The sequence below is a fragment of the Leptopilina boulardi genome, unplaced genomic scaffold (genome assembly GCF_019393585.1).
Source record: "Leptopilina boulardi isolate dan_hultmark-lab unplaced genomic scaffold, ZJU_Lbou_2.1 LbouV2_244, whole genome shotgun sequence".
Lineage (NCBI taxonomy): Eukaryota > Metazoa > Arthropoda > Insecta > Hymenoptera > Figitidae > Leptopilina > Leptopilina boulardi.
The window spans coordinates 903,411-924,779 of NW_026137801.1; the positions used below are offsets into that span (position 1 = coordinate 903,411).

Genomic DNA, 21,369 nt, shown 5'->3' on the forward strand with positions numbered 1-21,369 from the left:
AGAAAGTCAATTGTATAAATTAGACCCATTTGTAGACGAAAATGGCGTGTTGCGAGTTGGTGGACGATTAAGAAATTCTATTACCAGTTTTGAAAAACAATATCCGATAATCTTACCAAAATCAAATTTCGTTACAGACTTAATAATTCGTTGCTATCATCATGCTTGTTTACATGCTGGAAATCAAACTACACTGTACACTGTGAGACAAAAATATTGGCCAATAGATGGTCGCAATCAAATTAAAAAGATAATTAGAAAATGCGTGATTTGTTCCTGTGAGAGACCATATTAACTAATTATAAAATGGGAGATATACCAAGTTCTCGTGTCCAAAAAAGTACACCTTTCAATCGAGTGAGAATCGATTATTGCGATCCGTTTTATGTAAAGGAGAAAAAATATAAAAATACAAAAAAGATAAAAATCTATGTTGCTATTTTTGTTTGTATGGTCGTAAAGTCAATTCACATTGAAGCTGTCAGTGATTTAAATGCTGAAGCATTTTTAGGAGCATTAGAGTGTTTTGTTAATCGTCGCGGTAAACCAAACGAAATATATTGCGATAATGCGACTAATTTCAAGGGTGCAAAGAATGAACTTAACGAGTTATATGTTCTTCTCAAATCAGATAAATTAAAGAATCAAATTTTTCATTACACAACTTGCAATGAAATTACATTTCACTTTATACCACCCTCCTCGCCTCATTTTAGAGGATTATGGGAGGCGGGAGTAAAATCTTTCAAATATCATTTTAAACGAGTAGCTTCAAATACGTTATTTACGTATGAAGAATTTTACACACTAGGAACTATGATTAAAGCAATTCTTAATTCAAGACCTTTAGTTCCTATTTCGTCCTATTAACGATATTTCTGCTTTGACTCCTGGACACTTTTTAATTGGTGATTCATTGATAAGTTTACCTGAACCCAATCGGCTACAAATACCATCAAACAGACTGTCATCTTGGCAATTGATTTCTCAAGTACGTCAACATTTCTGGAAGCGATGGAGTGTTGAGTATTTAAACAAGTTAAATGTTCGCCAAAAATGGAACAAATGTTCCACTAATCCTAAGGTAGGAATGTTAGTTTTGCTTAAAGATGATAACATTCCTTGCATGCAATTGCCCACAGGAAGGATACATCAGCTTTATCCAGGGAATGATGGTATAGTGCATGCTGTCACTTTGAAAATTGGTGATAATTTGTTAAAAAGACCTACAATAAAATTAGCCATTTTACCTATAAATAATCAAAATGGTGAAGAATAAAAAGTTGATCGTAAACTCTCAACGGGGGGTGTATGTTTAAATCTAAATCATCTTCATAAAAAGACTTTAATTATTGATAATAATTACAAATATAACAAAAAAAACTATTGTATTATTTTAATATTAATAATTGTTTACATCGTTTATTATATAGTCATTTATACGTCACATTGTATTTTTATTATATATTTCATTCTCTGAATCAATGTTTAATTGGTATATGTGGTTCAAATTAAGTGTTCTTCGAAATTTGACAATGAGACCACCACTTTTAAGTCACAAAGAACTATCGTCAAGCCAATAGCGTTTTGTTTATATTATCCCATCTGCGACAAAATCTCGTCGATGTCGATGCTCTTGGAGCACAAAGACCATATACTTGCAGCATTCGTGAAAAGGCTTTCTTCAAATTAATGTCAAATTTTTATGTTCTTTTTTCTATCAAATATAATTTCTTTGTAATAATTCATGTAATATTGTTGAAACTTTTATATGAAATAAATAAATAAATTTAAACGTATATTATACCAAAATACTTTCTTGTTGGAATAATATTCAATAAGAAGACACCTTTTAGTGTCACTTTTAAACACCAATCATGGAATAGAATTTAGGCGTTGATAGCACTTGAAAGAAAAGGATCAATTTCGAGTAATTCTGCTTTTCACACTTTTAATTTTGGGCCTTGACTTAAACTTTTTTTTAGTCCTATTGTTTTCTAAAGAAGCAACATTGACTCTCCTCTCTTCGTCAGTCTGACATTCAACAGTGTTCTTAAAAATTCGTTGATTTTTTATATAATATTTCTGTGTCCATCGTTCCAAACATAAATGTGGATCCTCACAAGGCACAGTGGCCGATTTCCCGAAAAACCTGGCCAAAAGTCAAAAAATTTTTTTTAGAAATTTATACTTTTTATTGTTGAATATTATAAAGGAGGGTTCACTGCATAATTTTGCGAAAAAAAATTACACTTTTTTTATCACCAATTTATTATGTGAACAAGTAAAAGTGATCTTTGACAGAGATTTACTCAGAACGTTTCATAACTATAAATTTTTGTCACAGTTAAAATAGTGAAAATATACTAATATACAGCAGATTTTTGAATATCTTTTTTTGGGAATTATTAACAAAGGTGTATGAAATATGTTGAATGTATTTATAATCACATTTAAAACGTACAGTTTTTAAAAAAAAATGGGTATACCAATTTTGGTTGAAATCGTATCATTTTTCGATTTTCAGCAAAGTTTTTTAAAATCTAAACGGCCATTTTGGATCCGCCATTTTGAATTTGACACAACCAATGTAAAATTTGAATTCAGAAGCCCAAAAAACATGGGTATACCAATTTTGGTTGAAATCATATCATTTTTCGATTTTTGGCCAGGTTTTTCGAGAAATCGGCCACTGTGCAAGGAAGCGATAAATATTCCCGTAATGCAAAAATATGCCTAGAAACGAAAAATACAGTATATTTAGTAAAGATTATTTTAACGTATAATTTGTAGGAGTACATAGTGTTAAATAGGATAACTACATCAATTACCGATGGTACTCAATGCTGTTATTCATAATTTGAAAAATAAATTATAATTTGCAATTATATAAATTTGAATACCTGCAAGGAAGTCCCATAGACAAATGGTTATTACAATCGCATTTATATTCATTTGCTTTTCTAAAATTATTGAGTCTCTCGATTTGCAATAAACAATCCTGTTTCAGGATAAATTTGTGAAATTTTGTAAATCGACTTTTGGTTCAATTCTTCTTGAACAAATTTAAAAGCATATTCTGTTAAGTACTTATTAAAAAATTCTTCTAGACTTTCAACTGCGAATTGAATAGCTTTCCTTTTTAAACAAGAGTAGGCGGCTACTACGTCGTGCTCAGTACATCGAGTAGAAATTAATATAAAAAAATCTACAACAAATCGTTCCAAACTCGTAAACCTAGAAACTATTGTCTTGATCTTTCCGTTTATAGATTCAAGTCTATTATTTGTTGTATTTTATAATGTTGTGTTTAAAAAATTGCCACAGAAACTCTAATCATCTATAATATTGTGCCAATTTTTATTAAAATATTCTATGAGATTTAGTAGCTTTTTCATTCAATTCAGCATACAACTTGTCATATTCTTCATTATTTTTGCAATAAATCATTTTTTGTATTAGTCTTTTTGCTGAAGTCTTTTTGGCCGTTGGTAATGCCTAATTTTTCTGTTGTAATTTCCCTGTTGAATGTTCTTTGATTGTGAAATTGTTATGTTCACGGGATGTTTGTGTTTGCAAACACTACCTGCAAAAGTAAAGCAATTTACACAAGCATCCCAAACTGAAGAATGAGACATTTATATAGGCCTAAGCTTCCCATTGTCCCAAGTGGCGACGCCGACCGAGGGAAAACCCAAAAGCGTCTGAATCGTGACGTCAACTAAATTTGTATTTAACACTGCTCGGTCTGTTTTATTTATTAATAGTTTCTTTATTTATTCATTTATTTTCCCTTTCTTCAACTTATCAATGTTAGGACAGAATCATTTGTTTTTAACTGCTTAATTTGTAATCTTCCTTTTCTCTATGTTTATTATTATTAACATCACTTCTGTTAAAAAAAAGGAAGGAGAAAGAAACAGAAATTCTTTTCATTTTAGTTAAAATTCTTTTTTTTTCTTTGCTATTAATTAACAATCACCTAGTTAAGTAATTATTAATAAATACTCCTATCATTATAATTATTTTATTAATAAGCAATATTATTCGTATTAAACCTTTCATTATTTTGTAAAGGCACGGTACTAAGTTGTTCCTATGGCTTGGCATTTTCTACGCATGAAGAAGGACCGCTGGCACGTCTTACCCATACGGCTGCTCCCGCTCGACTGTCTCTGGCTCTCGATCTCTCCACCGTACCGCGCAAGCGCGGCCTGTGGGGGGTGGCCAGGTACCGGTGTACACGTCGGTTCCTGGTATACGAGAGATAAATTATAACTTTTTTAAATGTAATTATTTTATGATAAATTTTAGATATTCATAATCTGGAAATATTAACGACTCTGAATATATATTTTTTAAAGTTGAGTTATTAAAATTACAAATTTTTTAAGCAATAAAACTTGGGTTAAAATTTTAATCCTTCAACAAAGGACCTAGGGATTCATTGTTCAAGGAGGGATTGCAATATAATTTCCAAACTTAACAGAAATTTTCTACAAACTATTATATTTTTTTTGCTGTTTTACACGTATATCGTGAGAGACGGTTTGTTGATCTTATATACCTTTAAAACTATTGTTAAAGTACTTTAAAAATGTCTTCTTATGGGTTATCAGGTCGTGGTACTGAAGTGGAACTCAAGCCAAGTCCAATTCAGTACCATTCCAGTACCACTCTTTCGGTAGGGTTTAGAACAAAAATTCTTAACTCGACATACTAATTCTTACAGAATTAGTCGAACTTAGCCGAGTCCTGTACCCGAATGATTTTTGTAACTGGACTGCTAAAACGTTCATGCTGTTGTGGTTATAGTGTTGCTAAAATGTGATTCACGAATGTGATTAAACAAAAATAATTTATAAATTTAAAAATAAGTGTTTTATTTAACTTGTAATTTATTCTTAGCCGACGTATCAGCGAATAAGGACAGTTTTCAGTAAGTATAATACATTTTTACTTCTCTTATAAGTCGATATTTTTGAGGTTATGAATATGTTGAGCACGCTGTTGTTGGTACCGGTTGTAAATATTACTCAAATGTAATTTTAATATTTATAATATTTATTTTTCTTCTTTTCATAAAGTAATAAAATATTTATTTTGTATCAATTTCTAAAACTAATTATAATATTGCATCAAATATTGGAAAATGTGTATAGTTTCATTTTAAGGTTATAGATACAAATAATACATGTCACATAGATATAATAAACATGTCTATTTTTTTCAAATAAAATATAATTGCCTCTATTTAATCCATAAAATATTTTACTTTTAATAATATTTTATCAGGTTTTAAAAAATATGAACGAAATGGATAAGTCACTAGAAAATACAATGGAGGTAAGATTGTTTTGAGCAGTAAGAAAGATCTTGTAATTTTGAATAGAACGAGGTAGATCATTTATTTTGCAGAACTATTTAACTGAGGATTTTCAATAAGTACAATTACCAATCTTGCAAACGGATTCCAACATTGTCTATCAAGTAAGTTCTTTAATAATAATAATAATATTGATAACGATAATAGAGAGTATAAATAAATATAATTTATTATATTTAATAAATAGCAAACTAATTTTAAAATGTTATTTTACAAATAAAAATTTATTTTTAGTTGGAAAAAATATTTTTGTTTTTGGTATTCTTATGCTTATTTTGTAGCCAATAATATTTTTAAATTATTTTAAATATTGATATTGTTTAGATTTTAGATGTAAAGGAGCAATCTGTAGAACAAAATACAGCATTACATAATTCGAATCAGGTGACATGGTCAGAAGTATCAGAAAGAAAGAAGGAGGAAACCTTTATAAATGTAAATAACTTTAATTTTTTCAGTAAATTTTAAAACATTATTTATTTGTACATACAAAATTTGGAATTCTTGTAGAACCTTCTTGAGTTTTTGAATCGCGACTCAGATGGGAAATTAGTATTAACACATTACCAACATCACAAATCTTTAAATAAAGATGTTCGAGCTCTTTTAACAAGAACAATAATTAAGAAATTTAAAGATGATGCATTAAAATCTTTAAAAGTTGGAGAAAAACTAACAGTATTTAAGTAAGAAATATATTATATTGTATTTAATTAATTTATCGAATAAATTTTATTTGAATAAATCTTGGTATTTTTTTAGGATTTCGTCAAAAGTGTTTGCAGCTTTAGCAGATGCAATTGAGAAAATTTTCGCAGGTGAATCCGCAAGTACATACTTCAGTCCATTTTAGTCCGAAAATGGCATAGCAGTACAAATCTGTGGTACATTATGGTCACATTATTATTATATAATTGAAAAGTTAAGAAAAGAAAATCTCCTGGAAAAGCCGACAAAATCGAAAATTGTAGCGAAGTCTATTTCGAAAAGGACTAGTAAGATTTTTTATACAATCTTTTAAATAATTAATTTTTAAATTAGTAAAAAATAATTAAAAATGATATATTTATTGCAGATGAAGAAGTGAAAGAAGCTCTAAATAGAATACAGACTAGTTTAGATGAAACTAGTATTATTGATGATTGGATTCATACTCATAATGATCGAATGGTTCTGCTATTAGTTAATAAAATTTCCATTGCGGATTATATTAACAAATTTTCTTGTTTAAGAGTGCAAATAGCAAAACAGTTGGTATGATAAATTAAATATTACTTATAGAATTAAGCAAATTTAGTAATTTAAAAATTATTAATAATAGTTAATTTTATTTTTTAGTATCTTATAGATTTGGATATTTTGAAACCTGAGAAGGGCGAAGAACTGCGAAAAAGGTGGCCTATTTTAAAATCTGTCATTCTTAAAGTTATTTTAAAAAATAAACTTTCTCGAAAGTGCAATTTTCTACATTTTTTTTAATATATACCCTATCGAAAGAGTGGTACTGGAATCTTACTGATTTGGACTTGGCTTGAGTTCCACTTCAGTACCACTACCTGATAACCCATAAGAAGACATTTTTAAAGTACTTTAACAATAGTTTTAAAGGTATATAAGATCAACAAACCGTCTCTCACGATATACGTGTAAAACAGCAAAAAAAACATAATATGTAGTTTGTAGAAAATTTCTGTTAAGTTTGGAAATTATATTGCAATCCCTCCTTGAACAATAGACCCCTAGGTCCTTTGTTGAAGGATTACAATTTTAACCCGAGTTTTATTGCTTAAAAAATTTATAATTTTAATAACTCAACTTTAAAAAATATATATTGAGATTCGTTAATATTTCCAGATTATGAATATCTAAAATTTATCAAAAAATAATTACATTTAAAAAAGTTATAATTTATCTCACAATTTATGGCTTTCTTAGTTTTGTAAAAAATATTCTGTTTTTCTAAAAGAACATACCAATTTCTGTTACTTAGAGCCGAGTATAAATTAAAAGCATAAGATGTAAATGTTCTAATATTTCGTTTTCAAAAAGTGTAAATGTTTTATGAACTATTCTAAAATATATATTAATAGTATGTATTTGTTAGGTACAATATCAATTTCTATAAGTTTAGTCGTTTTTCCATAAAGTGAAACCATAACATATTAAAATGTGAGACAACTTTTATCAAATAGTGGTATGAAAAGTTTCTCCGTGTATGATTTCCCATATAATTTCCTATATAATTTCCCATGCAATTTCCTATGTATATATGGGAAATTTCAATATAGATGTAGATCACTATAGTTCCACATTTACGCCGCCAGATGGTGATAATATTTTGTATCTCACAGTTGAAATCAATCGTTAATACTATAAAAGCTGAGACTCTAACTCAGAAAGTGTATTGCAAATCACAAATTTTTTTCTTTGCAGATGAATTGCTGTAATGTTATTTGATTTTTAATTTTTGCAAACTGCCGTCTGCATAAATTATTCAACTGAAAATTCCCATATGAAATCCTATATGGTTTCCTTTATATAAATCCATGTGAAATCATATGTTTACACGGGTTTTCATATGAGATTCCACATGGGATTTTTCTAAGAATCTTTTATCTATTTATGAACAAAATAAGATTACACCTAGGATACAATATGGGATTTTACATAATTTTTTAATGAAGGTTATTATTATTAATTTTTCTACGTTTTTATACAGGAAATTTATAAGGAATGTACATGGGGAATTGACATAAGATAATGTGAGAGAAAATTCAGAGGAAATCACATAGGAATTCACATGATTCATGATTCACCCCACTACTTGAAAATGGTTGTGCCATCCCTCCGACAAATTATTAGTACGAGCTGAACCTTCCAAAACTGATCTGTATTGGTTTGGCCGATTAGGCATCTGTGCCAGAATTTCTAAATAAATATATAAATAAATAAAATAAATATAAATAAGATAAATTTATTAATAATATTATAAATGTAATTTAATTTAAAGCCATTTATGATATGTACCTGATGTAACGCCTCTCAACTCTACGCAAAATTTGTGCTGGACGTAACTCTAGATTTTCTTCAGCCTTTCTATTATTATTATTAATATTAATAATAATATTAATACTTCTTAAATATTATTTTTGTATTTTTTACAAATATTTTCGTCCAACCTTTTCTAAAAATTTAATTTAAATTTTTAGGAAATGTTCGTCACAAAAATTGACTGAATATTTAAATTACATTTTCACTCAACTTTCGGTATAAATTTTTAATAAATATTTAATTTAAATTTTTAGTCAACTTTTACGCCAAACATTTCACGAAACTTTAATTTAAATCTTCACTCAATTTTCGCGTCGAAAATTTCTGGAAAATTTAATTTAAATCTTCCGTCAAGTTTTACGCCAAACATTTACTCATTTTGGACATTTAAATCTTTATACAATTTTCTCTAAACTTTGCAATTAAAGTTTCCGAAGTTTGCAAATAAATCTTTAGGAAATTTTCAGGAAATTTTCGGTGCTGTGGGGGTTAGAGGAGCAATTTAAGCGGACTCGTTTATTGTTCGCTTCTTATTTTTTGGGAATTTTCGTAGTCCGCTTGAGCGGACGACGCACCAGAACAGTTCGCTTAACCCTCTGCCTGGCCAGTTGACCGTTATCGACAAAAAGCGACAATTCGGTCGCCTGGTGGGGACTATGGGAAATACATTCTATAGCGTTAGAGTGGGGATAACCCAGGACAGGGAGAGGGTTAATAGGCGCTCGAGTGTATGTATATTGCATAACTGCGAGTGGTTCAGTTGCATTCGAGTATCTATATATATATTACAATGTTTCATGAACAAAAATCATTTTTCGACAATAGTATAATTTTATTAAAAATGTAAAATTTTTTATTTTAATACCTATAGTTAAAATTCTTTCACAAAATAAAGTAAGACAATATTTGTAAAACTATATTTTTGGATTTCTCTTTTAGTAAGAGGGGGGTATGGTATTTAAACTCTTTTTATTTTTTTTAATTGAATGTATAATATTTCAAGAATATTGTGTGAAAATTTCAAGCCGATGGGTGGAAAATTGATGAAGTTATGAGCATTCTAATGATTTTTGAAGTCCGTGTTTACGATATCTCAAAGTCTACTGAACCAATCGTTTTGAAATTTGGCTCAGTACTTCTCGACTTACTGCCCCAGGTAACAACGAGGGCTTTTTTTAAATGCTGCGAAAAATAAAAAAAAACCTCTTGTAGTTACCTCGAAAAACATTTCCTTTAACAAAAATTTTTTTTTTATTTAGATGATTCTGTTGCGAGTTACGTTGAACACTGTAAATCCATTTTTTACGAGGCGCCTGAAAAGATTTACTGCCACTCGTTCAATTTGCAATATTTTTCAATGCGAATTTAGGAAAATGTATTTCAAATATTGTATTAACATGTGGAAATTAAGTTAATAAAGTAGAACACTTTATATCATCGAAAAAAATTATCAAAAAAGTGCCTTTTTTACACCGAATTAAACATGTACCCCCCCCTTAATAATGCCTGACTCTATAGGTCTGTCAACTTTTAGCTGCTACTGTAGCAAATTATTTTTGTACTTGAATATTCTATGACATAGAAATTTAATAATCTTGTCAAGAAGACTAGAGACAGGAGAGATAACTCAAGTGATGGGGGTAAGGTAGAAAGTGAGGGCAGGGTAGGAGTTTCTGTCTGCAAGTAGTTCGTGTGGTAGTCACAGAATGGGTTTCTGCGCATACATGTGTGAATACATTTAGGTTATGTTACTTTGTTTGGTAATCAAATGACACGTGATTTTTAATAAATTGAAATTAATGAGTCTTAGTTAGCAAATCCATTTTATAATACAATCAAGTATACCAAATTAGATTACTGACAGGTTGTCAATTTTTGATTAAAAATTTGAACACTCTTTAAATTAACTTTTGACAAGCTTTGTCGTCTGCTTTGTTGTCTCTCCAGCTGTATAACGGATCTGACGTCACAAGTTACACATCCGGATGCGCAGAAACCAAATTTGGTCTACTGCACAAATACTTAACGCCTTCGTTGGGCTCAAATGTTGCTTCAGCGATCTCTTACCCCCACCACTAGAGTTATCTCTCCTGTCTCTAGTCTTCTTGAATCTTGTTCAATATATGAGAACTGATCTATGAAAAAGGGGCTTAAGTGTCAAACAATCATTTTTCAGTTTCTTAACCATTCGGATAGAGTTAATTGAGACGCTCTTTCTCATGGTGAAAACAAGTAAGTCATAATTTCTTAAAAAGTTTACTAAAAGTGAAGGGAAAAAAGTAAAATTTTTAAAATTATAGATATAGAATTCACAATTAGGGTCGTTTTGAAATATACATATGGGGTAAAATTCCTATAGCGTACTATGTGAAAAAAAAATTGATCGGATCGGGCTGTAACTTGCAGATAGTTTAGCCCTAGGGGTGAGTACTTTAACTACGAAGTATTGTTAGGATTTTTCGACAACTGTAGGAGAGGGAGGAGGTTGAATTTTAAAAAAAAATTTAAACAGTGAATTTTTCAAGACTTGTAACTTTTAAACGGAAAGATGAAAAAAAATTGACACGTATGTTTTCCAAAGGGTTCTTCCTGATCTTTCGCATGGTGCAAAATTTTTTGAAAAAAATTAAAAATTTGACCCTTTTATTGAAAATCAATCATTTTTTTACTTTTTTTTAAGTTTGGTCTTTTTTTATTTATTTTTTGAAAGATAAAAATGTGTATTTTCACCACAAAAAATATTGAAATGTCCTATTTTGTTATTTTCGAGATATTAATTAATTAATGTTAATAAAAAAAATCGGACAAGTGCGAGTTGCACTTGCACTAATGCGAGGGTTCCGTACATCGACAATAATAACCTCTTTCTAATATATAAATAAATTATAAATAACTGGACAGGGTCATTTTGTGCAATTTTTTAGAAAAAAAACCAATTTCTTTCATTTCTAGCCTGTAGCCATCAAATCCAATTGGTCTCTCTATATTTTTCCTGTAATCTATACGTGAAAATACGTATGCGTACTAAATTCAAGTTATTCACATACAAAAATGTAGCCCATTGGTTATTAACAATCCACTAATTCAAAATACTTTATGTAGGGCTTGTTGGATGCGAAATTATGTCAACTTTCATTTAGTAAAGACAGCATTACGATAACTTTATTTGTTTATAAAATATATCATTATTTATTAACACTAATTAATTAATTAATATCTTTAAGGCAACGAAAAAGTACATTTCCATATTTTTTGTGTTGAAAGTATACGTTTTAAACTTTCTAAAAAAAATTGGAAAATAAAAAAAGACAAATTTTAAAAAAGTCAGAAAAATGTTTGATTTAAAAAAAATCGGACAAGTGCGAGTTACACTCGCTTTAAAACCGAGGGTTCCGTACACTTAAACCTAAAATTTGAGGGGATTAAAGTGTAAAGGCCTATGGAAAAATTCCAATTTTGCTTAATTTTTCCTGTAATGTGAGCATGAAAACACATAGATAGACACATAGAAACATAGATCGAAAATTATCAGTTGTGCGATTCCAAGTGAGATTTTGACTTTTTCGGAGTAGGTTAACCGATTGCAATGAAACTTTGGAATTTTGTTATATATAGTAAGACTAATCTTTAACGTAAATTTCAGCCTACAATATTTGTTAGTTTACGAGATTTGCAATAATAACAAAAAATTTAAAACTGCTATATCTTCAGTTCTAATAAACGGATTGAGGTCTACTTTTTTTTAAAATGTCAAGGAAAATGAGAGGAATAAATCTCTTTCAGAACATTTTTTTATAATTTTACAACTAAAAAAATTATTAAATAATAATTGAATAACTTTCGCGCGACTAACTAAAATTCAATCACTTAAACGCTAAAATGATCTTACCTGTGTTTTCTTTAATGTTCCAAAGGATTTTTATTGTAAATGTAAGTTTAACTTAAGAAATTTTATTAATTTATTAGTATAAACAATTGAGATTTCTGCTAGTTGACGTGCAGACGACATTGCGCACGCAGCATTCTCATATAGCCAACTGACGTGATTCGTGGACTAAATTGGCTATGTGAGAATGCTGCGTGCGCAATGTCGTCTGCACGTCAACTAGCAGAAATCTCAATTGTTTATACTAATAAATTAATAAAATTTCTTAAGTTAAACTTACATTTACAATAAAAATCCTTTGGAACATTAAAGAAAACACAGGTAAGATCATTTTAGCGTTTAAGTGATTGAATTTTAGTTAGTCGCGCAAAAGTTATTCAATTATTATTTAATAATTTTTTTAGTTGTAAAATTATAAAAAAATGTTCTGAAAGAGATTTATTCCTCTCATTTTCCTTGACATTTTAAAAAAAAGTAGACCTCAATCCGTTTATTAGAACGGAAGATATAGCAGTTTTAAATTTTTTGTTATTATTGCAAATCTCGTAAACTAACAAATATTTTTGGCTGAAATTTACGTTAAAGATTAGTCTTACTATATATAACAAAATTCCAAAGTTTCATTACAATCGGTTAACCTACTCCGAAAAAGTCAAAATCTCACTTGGAATCGCACAGTTTTTCTTTCAAAACGCTATGATAATAAACTTCAATCATGCTCACTATATTTTTTTTGTAATCTACACGTAAAAATACATAAAACTGTATAAATTTGAATACCTTGAGATAAAATTTTCTTCTTTTTAGGGTTCCGTACCCGAAGGGGGAACCCTATTAATGAGACTAGTGAAGCAAGGCATGTACCCCCCCCCCTAGCGGCCACATGAATTTATCTAGAGAGATGAAATTTAGTACACATATGTATTTTGGCGTGTATATTACAGGAAAAATATAACGAATCTCATAGGAATTTATTATCATAGCTTTGTCAAGGAAAAATCATGAATTTTTACGAAAAATACCTAAAAATGACTATGTACCCCCCCCCCTGGTGGCCACATTTTTTCACATAGAGATCTCAAATTAGGTACACTTATGTATTTTTACGTGAAAATTACAGGAAAAATATAATGACATGAATCGGATCGATTTACATTGCGTTGTCAAGGAAAAATCAAAAATTTTGAAGAAAAGCGTTTAATCCTCCTAGCGCACACACTATTTGACCAAGACAGTTCATATTTGGTATACATACGTATTTTTGCGTATAGATTACAGAAAAAATAAAGCAAGCACGATTGGAGTTGATGATCATATTGTCTTTAAGAAAAACTCATATTTTTAGAAAAAATCATGGATTTTTCGAATAAAATAAGAAGAAAATTTTATCTTAAGGAATTCAAATTTATACATTTTTACGTATTTTTACGTGTAGATTACAAAAAAATATAGTGAGCATGATTGGAGTTGATAATCATAGCGTTTTCAAGGAAAAACTGATAATTTTCGTTATATGTGACTATGTGTCTATCTATGTGTTTTTATGCTCACATTACAGGAAAAATTAAGCGAAATTGGAATTTTTCCACTTGACTTCATTACTTTCACCCCCTTAAATTTTAGGTTTAAGGGTACGGAACCCTCGGTTTTAATGCGAGTGTAACTCGCACTTGTCCGATTTTTTTAATTAAAAAAATCCATAATTTTTTCCAAAAATTCTTAGTTTTCCTTAAAATAAATATGAAAATTAACTCCAATCGTGCTCGCTATATTTTTCCTGTAATTTTCACGTAAATATACATAAGTGTACCAAATTTGAGATCTCTATGTGAAAAAATGTGGCCACCAGGGGGGGGTACATAGTCATTTTTAGGTATTTTTCGTAAAAATTCATGGTTTTTCCTTGACAACGCTATGATAATCAATTCCTATGAGATTCGCTATATTTTTCCTGTAATCTACACGCCAAAATACATATGTGTACCAAATTTCAGCCCTCTAGATAAATTCATGTGGCCGATAGGGGGGGGTACATGCCTTGCTTCACTAGTCTCATTAAAAAAATCGGACAAGTGCGAGTTACACTCGCATAAAAACCGAGGGTTCCGTACCCCTAATCCTAAAATTTGAGGAGTTTAAAGTGTGAAGCCCGATGGAAAAATTCCAATTTTGCTTAATTTTTCTTGTAATGTGAGCATGGAAATACATATCATAAGTTTTTAAAAATTTTTTAATTTTTTTTAGCATTTAACATTTTCAATTTTATGATTTTTTTAGATTTCACCAAATAATTAAAATATCAACAAATAAAAAATGTCAAAAGATAAAAAAAATAGCAAATGGTAAAAAAAAGAAAATGGCGAAAATGGAAAATTATAAAGAATGGCAAAACACTACAAAAAAATATAGCAAGCACAATTGAGCTGCTCGGAAGAAGAACTCGCTCTTCGCTCGGAAGGGAAAATTTCATAGCAGTTGTAGGCATAAAAATAGGAAAAAAAAAATTTCAAAATTTTTATTTTTAAAAAGTACTACCTTGTATAAAATATTAAAGCGCATCTTTTTTTTCTTTGAAATTTTTTTGTAGAGCGAATATTTTAGTTAATAATAACAAAAAACTGACAAATTTTAATTCTTAACTTTCATTTAATTTTAAAACATAAATTGTCATATCTTTCACAATTATTAATAAAATTACTTTAGAATTGATATCCTAACACATTGAAGTATAGAGAAAAGGATAACATAATAAGAATGTTCGAAATCATCATTTGTTTAATAATTTTTAATTGTTATTTAAGGACATATTGATAATCATGTTTTCTTACCTTTGCCGACAAAAAGTCTGCGGGAAAGTTCCGAGTTTCAAGAACTTCCAGTGAGACATTTGTTTATCAATGTGTAATAAAGTTTTTTGTAAATTTACAAAACGATTTATTAAATAGTTTAAAAAATATTGAAGTTTTAAAGAAACGCGTGCAGCCGCATATCACATCGCCACGTAGAGTAGAGTCTTATTACGCTCTCAGGGCGTGAAAACATCATCTTCCCATTACTTTTCAATAATATTATTAGTTATTTTCATAATATTATTAATTAAATTGTTTAAAATTATGAACAATTAATAAAAAATTAATTAACAACATTATTAAAAATAATTTTAAAAATTTTTAAATATGTATATATTGTATCTAAATTTTTATTAAATATATTATATTATTAAATAATTTTAAATTTTATAACATTTAAATAACAATTATGTTACTAATTACAAATGTTATTACAATGTTAAAATATAATGTAATACGTGTCGTCAAAAAGAAAACCGTTTAAAAGTTAATTTTAAACATCAAATTAAAAAATACAATAAAAGTGATATACTATAACTTTTCATTGTGATATAAAATAGGTTACTAAATAAAAATGTAACTACAAAGTTAAAATATTGTTAAATATTAAAAAATTAAAAATTAATATTGTTTAAAAATATGTTATCTGCAAAAAAAATGAACGTATACTTTACAAACAATATTTCTGAAACAATATTATTTTACTTATTAGGTAACTACCCTATTGAAAAAAAACACGTATAATTGTACGTATAATAATACGTATAATTATACGTATTATTATACGTATAATTATATGTATTATTATACGTTTAATTATACGTATAATAAGACATACGAATTTGAAACAAGAATTATACGTATAATTATACGTATAATAATACGTATAATTAATTATACGTATAATAATACGTATAATTATACGTATTATTATACGTATAATTATAATTCTATTAAAAATAGAATAATAGAATAGAATAGATTAATTAGTAGCAAAATTGCGCTGAAAATTTTTAGAAATTTTAAAATGCAAATTAAATTTCACGAAAAAAAATATCGTCGAATGTCAATTCAAGCAGTCACCCATCCAAGTACTAACCGCGTCCAACGTTGCTTAACTTCCGTGATCTGATGAGAACTTGTTCTTTCGCCTTGGTGTTTCCGCTGTCTTGTCTTGATTAATAACTTTGTTGTATAAGTATTGTATCGCACCTAACCTCACTTTTAGTGATACTTATACGACAAAGTCATTAATCAAGACAAGACAGCGGAAACACCAAGGCGAAGGAACAAGTTCTCATCAGATCACAGAAGTTAAGCTACGTTGGACGCGGTTAGTACTTGGATGGGTGACTGCTTGAATTGACATTCGACGATATTTTTTTTCGTGAAATTTAATTTGCATTTTAAAATTTCTAAAAATTTTCAGCGCATTTTTGCTACTAATTAATCTATTCTATTCTATTATTCTATTTTTAATAGAATTATAATTATACGTATAATAATACGTATAATTATACGTATTATTATACGTATAATTAATTATACGTATTATTATACGTATAATTATACGTATAATTCTTGTTTCAAATTCGTATGTCTTATTATACGTATAATTGTACGTATAATAATACGTATAATTATACGTACAATTATACGTATAATTATACGTACAATTATACGTATAATTATACGTATTATTATACGTATAATTATACGTGTTTTTTTTCAATAGGGTAACTTGTACAGTATATTTATTTTAATTTTTTATTAATTGTTTTAAAATTGAATGAAATTTAAGAATTAAAATTTGTCAGTTTTTTGTTATTATTAACTAAAATATTCGCTCTACAAAAAAATTTCAAAAAAAAAAGATGCGCTTTAATATTTTATACAAGGTAGTACTTTTTAAAAATTAAAATTTTGAAATTTTTTTTTCCTATTATTATGCCTACAACTGTTATGAAATTGTCCCTTCCGAGCGAAGAGCGAGTTCTTCTTCCGAGCAGCTCAATTGGAGTTCTCGCTATATTTTTTTTGTAATCTGCACGCAAAAATACGTAAAAGTGTATAAATTTGAAACTCTTTAGATAAAATATTCTTCGTTTTTTGGGGAAAAATCATGATTTTTATCGAAAATTATTAGTTTTTTCTTGAAAACACAATGATAATTAACTCCAATCGTTCTCGCTATAATTTTTTTGTAATCTACAACTAAAAATACGTAAAAAAGAATAAATTTGGATCCCTTAGGATAAAATTTTCTTCTTTTTTTATTCGAAAAATCCATGATTTTTCCTAAAAATATGAGTTTTTCTTAAAAACAATATGAACATCAACTTCAATTGTGCTCGCTATGTTTTTTCTGTAATCTACACGCAGAAATACGTAAGTATACCAAATATGAACTGCCTTCGTCAAATATTGTGTGCGCTAGGAGGATTAATCGCTTTTTTTCAAAATTTTTGATTTTTCCTTGACAACGCTAAGTAAATTAATCCAAATCATGTTCGCTATATTTTTCCTGTAATTTTCACGTAAAAATACATAAGTATACCAAATTTGAGCTCTCTATGTAAAAAGATGGGGCAACCAGAGGGGGGGTACATAGTCATTTTTAGGGATTTTTCTTAAAAATTCATGGTTTTTCCTTGACAACGCTATGATAATTAATTCCTATGAGATTCGCTATATTTTTCCTGTAATCTACACGCCAAAATACATATGTATACCAAATTTCAGCCCTCTAGATAAATTCGTGTGGCCGCTAGGGGGGGGGGGTACATACCTTGCTTCACTAGTCTCATTAATAGGGTTCCCCTTTCGGGTACGGAAGCCTAAAAATGGGGTAAAATTTTGAATTTTTTTTTCACCAATCGAAATAACACAAAAAACTTTTGGAAAACATATATGTCAAAATTATATCCATTTACTTATATAATATTTATAATTTTTAGTTAATTAATTAATTATTAAGGTTAATAAATAATGATATATTTTATAAACAAATAAAGTTATCGTAATTCTAACGTTACTAAATGAATGTTGACATAATACGTACCGCATCCAACCAGCCCTATATGAAGTACAATTGGCTAACATTGCAAATGTTTATAAAAAATCCTCTAATCGAAAATAGTTCATATAGGGCTCGTTGGATACGGAAGTATGTCAGCTTTTAATTGGTACCTTCAGGATTGCAATAATTTTATTTATTTGTAAAATATTTCATTTTTTATTAATATTAATTAATTAATTAATATCTCGAAAATATCAAAAAGGGAAATAGATAAATAAAAAAAAGACTTAACTTAGAAAAAAGTCAAAAAAATTTTTGTTTTTTAAAAAAGGGTCAAATTTTAAATTTTTTGAAAAAATTTTTTCACTATTCGAAAGAGCAGGAAAAAACCTTTCGAAAACATATAGTTCTAATTTTTTTTTCATGTTTCTGTTTAATAGTTACAAGTCTTTAAAAATTTACTGTTTTTGAATTGTACAGCTTAATTCCTTTTCTTTTCACGTCTAAAAAGTTTTGTGAAAGACATAATACAGTTTCTGTATTCAGAAATCTGTTCGCGAATCTCTTTTTCTCAAATTTAAAAAACTACATAGTCTTATCAGAAAACTGTTATTATCTAATTCTTTTTTCACTGGGTTATTTATTTATAAGTACTACTATTCTGTTATTAAATAATAAAATGTTTTTATCGTAGCAAAATGTCATATCAAACTTACGCCAAATGTCGGTATTTCATTTTTGATTGGACATCAGTGAAGGTTTTAGAACATTAAACTAATAATGTTTTTATATTTAAATTACCATTCAAAATGTAGGACCAAAGTAAGTGTATAAAGTATAGGAATTTAGACTAAGGGATAGAGTTTGAAGGCAAAGGATATAAGGTTGAAAGAGCATTGCATTTCCGGTATTATTTAAATTCAAAAAAAAGCTACAGAGTTGGGGAAAAAATTACTTTCAATTTAAATAACAAGTTTTAACAATAAATTCATAATATTAAAGAGATTTAATTTTAAAATATTTAAAAATATTTTTATTTTTTACGAAGATGTATAGTATAAATATATAATCGTATTTTATTTTCTTTAATAATAAAATGTAAAATGAGATTTTTTTTATTAGTGTTTTGAAAATAATTTTATAATGAAAAATCATTTTTTAACAAGTAACATTTTACAGTTGAAAAATTATATTAGGTCGATTACTCTGTATTTGGTATAACCGGTGACCGGCTAGTAGAAGTATAAAGACTCGACTGTAGAGCTTACAGGTAAAGCAGGTGTTGTAAGGTAATAGAAATTTTATATATAAACAGGTACTTCTTTGAAACTAGTAGTTTTAATTTTGCCTAGATCATTAATTAAATATTTTGAGACTTTGATAAATATTTGTAAAATTTGTAAAAACGTTTATTGTAAGGTGTTGAAGCAAAAGTAACAGTTATTTTAAGTTTGGTATGTGACCGTAAACAGTGCATTACGTTCGGAGTAGATTGGATCCTTCATCTGCCGTTATTCGGTAGAGTCAGTCCAGTGTCAAAGTCCGTAGCTAGATGCATTCCGCCGTTATTGCCGTCGTTACATCTTAAAACAGGTGGCCCAGTTATGTACATATATATGTAGATTGATTTGTTATTTGTTTTTTATTTGCAATTTTGATTTTAAATTATTTCTGCCCTAACAACTATTAACGAGACAGTGCTGACTTTATTGGAGAGAGGTTTCGGTATTTTTCCTATTTACTTTTCTACCTGGTGCGTCCGACCTGTACCGAAAGCTACCGAATGGACTCGTTAAGGAAGGTGCCGGTCATCGTGGCATCAGCGCTGTAACAAAGTGTGACTTTTTTTAGTTTTTTGTAAGTATAGTACGAGTTACAAGTTTCCCGTGGTCATTAGTGATTATTGTCATTTCTTTTTTCAAAATTTTATTGGTACCAAAGTTGCTATTTATTTTTCTAATTACAAAAAAAATATTTAAGTGTGTCATTATAAAAGTTTCGCTTAAATAACATGAACAATTTCGAACTATACGGGAAGTGTACATTAAAATAATTATTTGAGGTGCAGTGAAGTGTTTTAATGGCGTAAAAATATATTACTTAATTACGATTTAACTGTATTTCCTGGATTTTTTTTCACTTTTGACACTAGCTCTAAGGTAAGAATATATAATATTTATATTATTTCATATATTAATAATAATAATGATTTATTTCATAATTTTTAACTAAACAATATAAAACAGAGTTAATTTTGTTGTAATTCAATTGTTGTTTAAATTTTTTAACTATCACAAATATTTTTGAATTTGCAATAAAATGAATTTCGAAAAATTGACCAAGTTGTTTTTTGTATGTATTATAAATTACCAATTAAAAATAACTTTTTAAATTATTTATTTAATCTGACACAGATAGTTTTTATGCCGGATGGCAAGAACCCAGTAAGAATAATGAGTCCAACATGAGAGAGAAGAAAAAATTTCTAATCATTATAAAATTAATTTCTTGCTTGTTTATAGTTTTATATCCTTCTTAAAAATTAAGAATGAAAAAAGGTTATGATTTTCCTGAACGATGATAAACATTAAAGTAAATTAATGTTGATGAAAGTAATAGTAGAAATTGTCGTTAACTTAATTTACATTCTACATTGAGAAGATAATTAAAAAATAAATTTTAATTTTTCTTTTTATATTTATTTATCTTTATTAATACAAACAAATTTAAAAAGTGTTAACAATATATTGGGCAAGTGAACCAGTCATTGGCTTATTTAACCTAATTTTCAGCTTCAAGAATTAAATTAACATATAGAAGATAATAACATATTTTTAGAAATTTTAAACCGAATTCAGTTAAATTATTATCACTTTTGAATAAAAATGTGCTAAAATATAGTTAACAAACAATTGTTTGTATATCGCAAAGTTGCAGTCATTTACACTCTTAAATATGTAGTTACGCGAATAAATTATGTATTATTCATTTATTCTAATAAAATTGAATCAGCAAACACAGAACAAGCTAAATATTAATTTGTTTTTGTAATTTAAAGAAAAAATTATGGGTACCAACAACTACTGACCTTTGTGCCAATGGCATGGATCACTTCTCAGTTAGCCTATAAGCTTGCGCAGGAAACTAGCAAGCAAGCTTGTTGAAGTTTCCCTGCACT

General features: G+C 28.2%; 1 protein-coding gene across 3 annotated transcripts in view; it reads left to right on the forward strand.

Annotated features, from left to right (window-relative positions):
- Positions 1-19,458: 19,458 nt before the first annotated feature.
- The window catches only part of LOC127280438 (myosin-VIIa), a 28,747-nt gene continuing 26,836 nt past the window's right edge, over positions 19,459-21,369 (forward strand). Inside the window, exon 1 of one of the 3 annotated variants that reach the window (XM_051303407.1) lies at positions 19,459-19,480. The gene's annotated coding sequence lies outside the window, so the exon portion shown is untranslated. Of the gene's footprint in view, positions 19,481-19,907; positions 20,351-21,369 lie in introns of those variants that run through there. The other 2 variants (XM_051303406.1, XM_051303405.1) reach the window with 2 other exon arrangements.